The sequence below is a fragment of the Tupaia chinensis genome, unplaced genomic scaffold (genome assembly GCF_000334495.1).
Source record: "Tupaia chinensis unplaced genomic scaffold, TupChi_1.0 Scaffold000362_1, whole genome shotgun sequence".
NCBI lineage: Eukaryota > Metazoa > Chordata > Mammalia > Scandentia > Tupaiidae > Tupaia > Tupaia belangeri.
The window spans coordinates 7,855,453-7,867,186 of NW_006159859.1; positions in this window are offsets into that span (position 1 = coordinate 7,855,453).

Below are 11,734 nucleotides of genomic sequence, written 5' to 3' on the forward strand. Positions count from 1 at the left end.
CAATTCTATTTCACTAATAAAAAAAAAAAAGTTAACGCTGGAATCCCCACTGGCATAACTACTTTGAATTCATTCATCCCGCGGCACAGCAGGTATCCCCAGATCTATTAAGGTCTAAGGGTAGAATCACATACCGGAAATGTTCCCCAAAGCTCAACCCCAAAGCAAAGTGGGACATTCACAACTTATCTGAACAGTACAACTACCACAGGATTTTGAAAACACACTACTGACCCACACTCAGGGAGCAATTGAAGCAGTAGGAGAAGACACACGAAAGATTTTGGTTTGTTTTTAATTTATCTTAGTCATTCAGTCAGTGTACACTTAGCATGAAAGTGAATTTACCCAACACAAATACACTTTACACCAGTCCAGCTGAGGATTCCATATACGTTATCATCAACAGTATCTGTGTCCCATAAATTTCTTTCTTCACAAAGGTTTTGATATGCTGCAGACTCCAATCAGTTTACAGAAAAAATAGAGGGCTTCTGTTAATCCAACTGTTAGTTAAGGGTAAGCCATTCAAACAAATTTCTATTCCCCTTGTCCAAATCATCAGTTTATGAAAAGTGTGAAAGGGTTTGGATTATCTTGGATTATCTACAACAGGACCAGGTCTCTGGGAGCAGACCTTGATCCATTTTTCAACCTCTGGATTACAGTAACTATTGTTTTTTTCAGTTCTAAATTGAGAGTAAAATGTACATACACACAATATATGTGTGTGTGTGCGTGTGTACATATATATATATATATATATGTATATGTATATAACTTACTAGAGGGTACATGTGTTCATTGGAGAGAGACAGAGATGGGAAAGTGAGAAAGCATTCCCCCATGTGGCACTGTTACTCTGCAATCTTGACTCCTACATTTCCTCCTTTTGAGATTTTTGGGCATGCTTGCACACTTGTCCAGTGAGTTTTTTAAGTTCCTAGGACTGAAATTTGAACTGCCTGTTGGGCCACTTAGGATCCAGTCACCTTAACCACCAGACCATAGGCTGCCTTGTCAAAACTATTTTTAATGGACATTATTGTAAAAATCAAATACATGATGGGCCAGCAGGTGGGGAGGTGGTAAAGGTGCTGGACTCTCACACAGCTGACTGTGGTTGGAGTCCCTGACCTAGTGGTTTGAAAACCATGTCAGGCGGGTGTGTGTGCATGCCCAAAATCCTGAGAGGAGAATAAAGGAGACGGGACTGTGGCATGGCCATTCCCCACCCCACCCCACTGGCGGGGGACAATTTCTCACTTTCCCTCTCTGTCTCTCTCCAGATGAGTGCACTCACTCTATGGCAAAAACAAAACAAAACAATTATAAGAAATCAAACTCATGATGCCATACAACAGTAAGAGGATCTGCTATTTGGTACGTGGAACTTATAATTGGATTGACCATTCTGCATTTTAATCATAGCATTGCCTTTATTTCACTGCCAACACTGGATTTATGCTCATTCACTATATAAAGAAATGGTCATTTCCGTTACATTATATATGTTGGTAAACTCCTAGGCATAGAAATCAAGTTAACAGTGCTTCTATTGTAAGTCTTTTATCACATCTCTATGCATCAGATTTCAAAAACCAGGGCATGTTGAAACTGGCTAATAACCAAAACTCACTGTCAAGTCAACTGTTCCCATCTGAGGTGATAAATGGAGCGCTCATAACTGTCAACCAAGGCATACGAAAAATAGCTCATTGACATCTGTTCTTAACATCTGGCTTCGTAATCGATGCGCCAAAGCAAATGGGATATGCGATTCTATTTTGCCCCTCAAAAATCATCCTTCATGATCATTTATGTCTGAGTTATATGCCTGTGTAGCATCAACAAAATGAAAGGATTTAGTGTTACCTTAATAAAGGCCAAGCATTCAAGTCCACACACGTTTTACACCTTTCCTTTATTCAGCAATAACTCATAGACAGTGTTAATGCAAGCTCTCTTCCCAGGAAGAGCAAAACAAAGGCCACACTCTTCTATTCCCTGGATAAATTGTTCTTCAAAGAATTCTTTGTAGGAAGACTACTGTAAACCAATAATGCATTTACTTCTAAGAAACACTAAGAAGGGGATTTTCCCTAAGGTTTTTCATATTCACTTAATATATAAGAGACACTAGACAAATTCATAGCAGTTGTCTTTACCTCAATATTTACTACGAATGCAACAACAACGTGATATACAGACATATGAAAGAAAAAGCAAGTTCCAGAAAGTGCTGAAAAGGATTATTCTGGTGACTCATGTGCTTGTGTCAGGAAAACTCAATGAGTATGAAGACTATCCTCAAAGAACTCAAAATAACACTTGCTTTATATGGCTCACTAATAGTATGACTGATTCATCCAGGAATAATTTATGTACAATTCTGTAAAGTGATTCCATGAATCAAATTGTTGCAGTTTTACATAATGACATCTGTATCCTCAGGAAAACAGTCTACAGAGCATTGAGACCATAACTTTTGGTCTAATGTTCAGGTTTATAAGCATGACAGAATGGTAGAAGTGGCCAATAGCTTGGGGTCTTTACGACTCCTGTCTTTCAAATGTAAATTGAATGAAGTTATTCATTTATCAAAAACTTGCAGTGCACACAATTTGCCAGACCTGAGAATGCAACAAGTGAATGCGCAGCGTATTAGGTCTGATCAGATTAGACAAACAAAATTGCCAGGAGTATGGTAGCTGATAGCAGATAATCAGAGGAAATGGGAGTCCTAAAGGAACATGGAAAGGAGCACCTCACTCAAACCAGAGGGACAGAGGAGGCTTCCTGATAAGACTGATTTCTTTTTTTTTTTTGGGAGAGGTTTTCGCTATAGGGCGCGTGCGCTCACCAGACAGAGAGAGACAGACAGAAAGCGAGAAATCACCCCCCCAGGGGAGATGGTCACGCCGCAATCCCTTCTCCTCCATTCTCCTCTTGGAATCTTGGGCACGCACACACACGCGCCCGGCGCGTTTTAAGTCACCGGGTCCAGGATGCGAACCGTGGTCGACTACATGGGAGTCCAGCGACACAGCCATTACGCTAACTGCTGGTTCCCCCGAGAAGACTGATTTCTAAGCTGAAAATGAAAACGTAAAGTTAGTTAGGCATGGTTTGGAGTTGTGTGTGACCTGGGCAGAGGGTGCATCAGGATCAGGAAGAACAGAGAGGCAGAGGAAAACCAAAGTGTATTATGGCAGAAACATACCATGGAGAAGAGAAGAAAGTGTGATATGAAATAAAGCTAGAGAAGCAGACAGGATACACATTAGGGAAGGCCCTGTATAGCTTGATAATGATTCTGGACCTAACCAAAGAGCAAATGAAAGATTCTATCAGTGAGTCTGTATCATGCCAGTCAGTCCCCTAGAGTGAAATGAAATGAGGCAAACTGGGAAGTATATATCAGTCTGTCTTGCTACTTCATTGATTTCTCTGGAGGAAAGAAATATTTTACTACTCAGAAAAGCAGTGTTGTCACTGTGTAAACTTTCACTTATTTCTTTATAAGAAGTCTTATGAGGGGTCAGCAGATAGTGGAGTGGTTAACGTGCTGGATTCCCATATGGTTGACTTCAGTTCAAGTCCCGGACTCAGCTGCTTGAAAATCACACTAGGTGCATGTGTGTGCGTGCCCAAAAATCCCAAGAAGAAAATGGAGGAGAAGGGATTGTGGCATGGTCATCCCCCTGAAGGGTGATTTCTCACTTTTCCTGTCTCCATCTCTCACCTGTGAATGCATACACCCTGTGGCAAAAATTTAAACAAAAAAATAAAGGAACAAAGAAAAAAAGAAGTCTTATGAGAAATTTTCCCCGGGACATATCAGCATTTCAACAAAGAATCAACATTCTCTATTATTTAATAACTGAATGTCATTCAAGTGATCATTTATAAAGAACAGAAGTTTATTTAGTAGTTCTGAGGTCCAAGGACAAGAGGCCACATCTGGTGAAGGTCTTCTTGCTGGTAGGGGCTCTCTGCAGTGTCCTGATACAGCACAGGGTGTTCCACAGTAAGAGAGTAAGAAAGATCACATGTGCCCTACGCTGCCCTCTGCCCTCCCTCCCTCTCCCCCTAAACCCACCAATATTTCCACAGTTGACTTAAATTCCCACTTTTTAAAATGTAATATGCTATAGGGCACATGTGCTCACCAGAGAGAGACAGAGAGAATAAGGGAGGAAGCAAGTCACCAGGTCCAGGACTCAAACCATGGTCAGCCACATTCAGGTTAGCGCCTTAACCACCAGGCCACCTCCTGGCCCCTTAATTCCATCACAGCCTAATTTCAACAGATGAATTTTTGGAAGTCAAACTCAAATCATAGCAGTTAGTTGCCCAAGTAATAAATCACCACAAAACTCATTAGTTTAAAGAAATATTTCTGTATTTGAGGTCACAATTTAGACTAGGGATGAAATGATACAAGCTGGGGTGTCACTCATGCACTGTGGTGTCTCATATCCTCCCACTAGGATCACAGAGTTAACAAATGTAAGACTTTTTTTTTTTTTTGAGAGGTTTTTGCTATAGGGCACATGCGCTCGCCAGAAAGACAGAGAGAGAAAGACAGAAAGTGAGAGAAATCCCCCATCAGGGGGGATGGCCATGCCACAATCCCGTCTCCTCCATTCTCCTCTTGGGATCCTGGGCATGCACACACATATGCCAGGCATGAATTTAACCCACCAGGTCCAGGTCTCGAATCACGGTCGACTACATGGTAGTCTAGCAACATAGCCACTACGCTAGCTGCTGGTCCCTCCAAATGTATGCCTTTTTATGGCAATGGCATATGTGGTAAGACAGGGCAAGCTCAACCAAATAAAGCATGTTCAAGACTGAGTCTGAGACATTAAATGCCATTGATGAGACCAAGTAACATGACTAAACCCAGAATCAAGGGTTAGCAAAAAAAATTAGCCCACAGTGGGACAGCTCTACAAGAGTGCATGGGAAGGGCATGGGTAAAGGTCCATAGAGAATTAGGAGAAGTGAGCTAAATAGTGAATGGTGGTTGAGGCAGCAGGATCCCACATGACTGACCTTGTAACATGACTCCTGGTCCTACTGGCTTGAAACACACTGGGCATGTGTGTGTGCACGCCCAGAGAGGGGGTGATTGTGGCATGGCCATTCCCCATGGGGGATGCTTTCTCACTTTCCCTCCTTCTCTCTCTGTCTTTCCTTGGCAAGTGCACACACACTTTGGCATTTTTTTTTAAAAGGTGAAGAATTGGAGCTAATAATAAAATCTACTAAAATTTAGTACCAGAAACAGGAAGCTTGTGCCCTTAAACATTGATGGAGCCCTAATTTGAAATGAGGAGAAGTAGCAAGCATATATTTGTGATGGAAAAGATTAGTATCACAATATGAAGCTTAATGTTTATATTATCTATTCAAATGAAATAGTACAAATAGTTAATAATCCACAAGGGATCATGTACCACACACACACACACCCATACATGCATGTACACACATGTTCTTTAGAAACACTGAGGAATAATTTCAAAGGAATAGAACCAAAGCACGTTGAATGCCTCACTGACCACAAACATCATCACGTACAACCAGTACTTCTATGCAGGAAAGACTTTGAGACAGTGTGTGATAAGAGTGCGGAAGAAAGCCAACCAACAAACTTCCAAGAAGTAAATGTGTTTTGCTCTCAGAATAATAACCTTTAAACACAATCTCTAAAAACATAGTTCTATTATGGAGCCAGCAGGTGGCATGGTGGGTAAGGTTCTGAACTCTCACGTGACTGAAAGTGGTTCGAAATCTGGACCTGGAGGCTTGTTTTCTCACTTTCTCTCTTTTTCTCCCTATATCTCTCTGTGGTCAAATAGAATAATAGTAATAAAGAAGTAAAATTAAATAAATAATTATATATATATCCATATATAATAATTTTATATATGTATATATATTTTTTCCAAAGTTACATACATATTTAAATTCACAGATGAAATAGTACATATTATTGTGTACATGATGTTTTGCTGTGTATATACATTGCGAAATAGTTATGTTTAGCTAATTAGCAAATGTATTACCTCATGGTTTTCATGTTTATTAGGTGTTCTATTATTTCTTATACACCTGCAATTCTGTCATTTTTCTTTACATTCTTTTAGTTTTGTAATCATATCACCAAAGCTAGATATTAACTGAAGAATTATATCAAAAAATGTGAAATTGATTTCTGAAACTCAAAATAATTTCATGTGGGTCAACCTAATTTATAACCATGATTGTCTCTAATCAATTCAGATTTAAATTTAATTCTTCTCAGTCCTTAATACTAATTTGTATCAGATTCATAATTTAGTAGACAATCAGAACCTTCCTCTCTAGCATTCATTTTATACAAAATAGCTACGTACTTGGATTATTAGTTACGTAAATAAATAGGCTCACTAAATAAAAAGAGTGATATTGTTTAACCACAACTTCTACGCAGTTGTCAGGAAGGCATGGCACAGAGTGAGATTTAAAACCATCTCTTAATTAGCCCGTGGACAAAAGTGTGACCCTGGCACACAAAAAGCCATTTATCTGTGTTACTTGATAGTCATTGGGACGACAGAAACAAAGTGTGTGTGACGTGATGATTTCTGAGGGAGCACCCAATTGCCCACTCATACTGATGTCCTCAGACCTGTAACTCGGCCCCCACTTGGACTGCACACAGCTGGTCCCGTAAATACGGAATTGCTCCAGCCTTCAAAAGCCTCAGACTGCCTTGGCTCCATGCATTTAGCAGTGGCCAGGCTTCTTCCCTGCCAAAATGTCTTGGTCTTCTATTGTCAGCAGAATGTGTGAACATTAGTGCCTCAGTCTGGCCCCTCCTGCCAGGCATGAAACAATTAGCAAGGTATTTCCCTGGGTGTCATCCACAGGCACTTTTGCAACATGCTTGGGGAAATGGAAGTCAAAACAACATTTCTGGAAAGCAATCTGGCAATTGTTATTAACACCCTTAAGCACCGTCTTGCACTCTGAGCCAAATTCATTTGTACGAGTCTGTCTGGGGAGAGGGTGTGTGTGTGGTGTGTGTGTGTGTGTGTGTGTGTGTGTGCAAGTTTTCCTTACAACAGTGGTTATCAAAACCCCATGCACACTAAGAAAAAAGTGAAAACTAAACCGAAAATCTCTCCAAATAAAGAAAAAGGTAAAATTAATGAAAAGATTCATGCAATAGCTTATTATGCAGTCGCTGAACCTGAAAAATCGTAAAAATCAGAAAAAAATACATGAATTATAAAAATGGAATAAAAATCATCTCAGTACTTAAAGATAGAAAAACATACTTGATGAAAAGTACTTCAAAATGACATAAAAGGTGTGCATAGGCCATTAAAGTTTCATGTGTAATACTTAATCCTTTTAAGCAACTGGCTGTTTTCCCCAAGATAAATAAAGTGATGAATGTGACCAGAGATCAACCATATTTTACTATTTTTCTCCAATTCCTGCTATGAGAAGTAGAAGGATAAGAGGTATATTTTGTTGTTGTTGTTTTTTAAGAATTATTTAATTTTATTATTATTATTATTTAATTTGACTAGAGAGAGACAGAAAGAGAGAGAGGTGGAAAGTGAGAAAGCAAGTCACCACGTTCTGGACTCAAACCATTGTCAGTCAAGAGGGAACCCAGCACCTTAGCCACCACGCCATCTGTTGAGACATCTTGTTTTATACTCATATATCTCTCCCACAGGAGGGCCATCTGAAAGTGGGCAGGTGATTTCTATCAGACTGTCTGCTCCCAAGGCTCACCTACTAGGTGACACACAGACGTGGATTTTTATTGCCATATCTGCTTTATCTTCCTCAGTGTGAAACATTACAGTAACATTCAGAACTGTGGACCAGCAGTTAGCATAATGGCTATGTTGCTGGACTCCCATGTAGTCGACTGCAGTTTAAGTCCCAGACCTGGTGGCTTAAACTCAACGCTGGGTGCGTGTGCGCGCGTGCCCAAGATCTTGAGAGGAGAATGGAGGGGAAGGGATTGCAGCTTAGCCATCCCCTGGGGGGTGATTTCTCACTTTCTGTCTCTCTGTCTCTGTCTTTCTGGCAAGTGCACATGCCCTATAGCAAAAAAAAAAAAAAAGAACTGAATCCCTCTTGCAGTCCACTCTGACAGATGAGGGCAAGGCTGCTATTTATCCTGTAGCGCCACAGTAAGGGCATAAATCATATTGATTTCTACTCTCCTACTACATTGCCAAGGAGATAAGAGCACAAACCTAACTTCAAGACATCCCTTGAGAAGTCATGTGTTAATACCATCAGCAGATTAAAAAATTAGAAACTTAAAACATAAGTAAATGTCTACTTAACCAGGACCTTATGCTTCAGACTTGCAGAAAGTTTTAAGAATACTTTCTGGAATGTATAAAGCTGTGTACCTTCCATACCCTGATGATTCGCGGCTGACTACAGTAATGGAATCTCTCAGCGTATGGCACCCATGTAGTCTGGCTTCTTCCCAAGACTAAGGACTCCTGGGATTTACTGCTGGTTGGTTTCTTCTTTAACTCTGGATTTGTTTTATATATACTGAATGATTTGTTTTTAAAAAGTTGAATGTCTTTTTTAAATGAACACTTTTAAACTTCATCATGACCTAACAAAAATATTAATTTTCCTCCATAGAAAATTTTCCACTAATATAATCAATTAAAAGCACACTTAAAACAGATAAAGATATAGGTGCTCCTAGCACTGCACATTGTATGTACATTCCTTTCTTTCGGTGACTATGTGTATACACTCCATATTCTATACACTCTGCATCTTAGGAATTAGATGAAAGGGTATGAGGGGTGTCAATTCATTATAAGCACTGGAAAAACAGCTGAAGATGCATGGCCAACTGACAGTGGATCAATAAAATATTTCTCATGTTTCCATGGCATCAAAATTTCAAGTTCACTTTTTTCTTTAGTTAAAAATACCACTCAATTTCTTTTAGGACTCATATTTATACAACTACTAGGAAAAATTTGATGTAACACACTCATTTTTTTCCAGTTTTATTTAGGTTTAAATGACAAAAATTTTAAGTACTAAAGGTGTACAATGTAATATTTATATGTGTGTGTGTGTGTGTGTGTGTGTGTATATATATATATATATATATATATATATATTTATGTTATGGAATGATTACCATAGTCAAGCTAATTAACATATGCATCCCCTCCCATAGTTACTTTCTTGTGTGTGGTGAGAATGTTTAAGAAACATACTCTTGGCAAACTGAAGTATATAACACAAAATTATTAACTATAGATACTGTGCCTACATTAGACCTCCAGCAGTCACTTAACGCCCATAACTAAAAATGTATATGCCTTGATGAGCTCCCTATTTCCTCAACCCCCAAGCCACAGCAACCACCACTCTGCTGTCTGCTTCTGTGAGTTTGACTGTTTTTAAAGTCCCCGTATTAGTGAGAATGCGTAGAATTTTTGTTTCTGTACCTGGCTTATTCAATTTTGCATTGTATCCTCCAGACTCATCTATGTTTCACCAGTGATAAAATTCCCTTTTTATAAACTAGAAGCTATTCCATTGTGTGTGTACGTGCACACACACATGTATGTGTGTATCACATATATCACAATTGATCATTCATCATCAAGTCCAGGTTGATTCTCCATCTTGCCTAGTGTGAAGAATGCGGCCATGAGCACAGGAATACGGACTACTCTTTAAGTGGTAGATTTCCTTCCCTTTGGATATATACAGAGATGTGGAATTGCTGGATCATAAGCTAGTTCCTTTTTTTTTTTTTAGAATTCTGTACACTGTTTTCCATAATGGCAATAATGTCTAAATTTTCCCTTGTTGCCACATTCTTACCAACACTCGGTCATGTTTTTCTTTTTGACAATGGCCATTTTAGCAGGTATGAGGTAATATATTATACTATAGTTTTGATTTGCATACACTAATTATTAGTGATGTCGAACATGTTTTCATATACCTGTTGGCCATTTCTATGACTTCTTTTAAGAAGTGTCTGTCCAAATCTTTTGCCTTTTTATTTATTTGTTTTTTATTTATTTATTTTTGTTATAGGTCACATGCACTTGCCAGAGAGAAAGAAAGAGAGAGAGAAAGAAATATATTATGTCCCAAAAGAGACATAATGTATTTATTATGTCTGCAATCCCTTCTCCTTCATTTTCATTTTCCTCTTGGGATTTTGGGCACACACATACACACAAATACACCCCCCATGATTTTCTAGCTTCCTGGTCCAGACTCAAGCCCTAAAGTCAGTCATGTGGGATCCAGATACCTTAACCTCCAACCTACTTGCTGGCCCTCTTTGCCTTTTTTTTTAGATGTTTTTGTTTCTTTGTTTGTTTTGCTATAGGGTACGTGAACTTGCTGGAGGGAGACGGAGACAGAGAAAGGGAAAGTGAGAAATCACCCCCCTGGTGGGATGGCCATGCCACAATCCCTTCTCTTTCATTCTCCTCTCAGGATTTCGGGTATGTATATACAGCAACTGGTATGATTTTCAACCCAAAAGGTCTGGGACTGAAAGGATGACTGACCATGTGAAAGTCCAGTCCCTTAACTACCATGCCAAATGCTGGCCTTCCTTTGCCCATTTTAAAAATCAGGCTCTTGGTTTTCATGCTATTGAATTGAGTTCCTTATATATTTGGATACTCATCTCTTATTAGAAGTAGAATGTCTTAAGTCTGTTCTGCTACAGTAACGAAAGTGCCATCAACTGAGTGGATTATAAACAACATAATTTTATTTTTTATAATTGTGAAAGATGAGATGTCCAAGATCGAGACATGGGCAGGTTTGATGTCTCATAAGGGCCCAGTTTCTGGTTCGCAGACAATGCCTTATCACCGTGTCCTCACATGGTAGAAAGGGAAAGGCAGTTCTCCGGTGTTTCCTTTTTTTTTTTTTGGAGAGGTTTTCACTATAGGGCGCGTGCGCTCGCCAGGCAGACAGAGAGAGACATAGAGACAGAAAGCAAGAAATCACCCCCCAGGGGGGACGGTCACGCCACAATCCCTTCTCCTCCATTCTCCTATTGGGATCTTGGGCACGCACGCACATGCGCCTGGCGTGAGTTTTAAGCCACCGGGTCCGGGACGTGAACCACGGTCGACTACGGGGGAGTCCAGCAACATAGCCATTACGCTAACTGCTGGTTCCCTCCGGTGTCTCTTTTATAAGGACACTAATACCATTTAGGAGGGCTTCAGTCTTCATGACATAATCACTTCCTAAAGGCCTATATCTAAATACAATAATGGTGGTAACTATGTTTCAACATACTCATTTTTTGAAAGCTAGCTTAAAATTTATAAATATTTTCTCCCATTTCATAGATTGCCTCCACATTTTGTGCATTGTTTCCTTTGCTATCAGAAGCCTTTTAGTTTGATGCAATGTTACGTGTTTGCTTTCGTTGCCTTTGTTTTTGGAGGCATATACAAAAGCAAACAAACAAATAAACAAAAACTCAGATTAATGTCAAGAAGTTATTGGAATAATACATTTAAACAAAAATATTCAATGGTTAGAGATTACAAAAATGCTTCATAACTATGTTAAAACAGTAGAGGGGTGGGACCAGCAGTTAGCGTAATGGCTATGTCGCTGGACTCCCACGTAGTCAACGCGGTTCGTGTCCCGGACCCGGTTGGTTAACAATCAA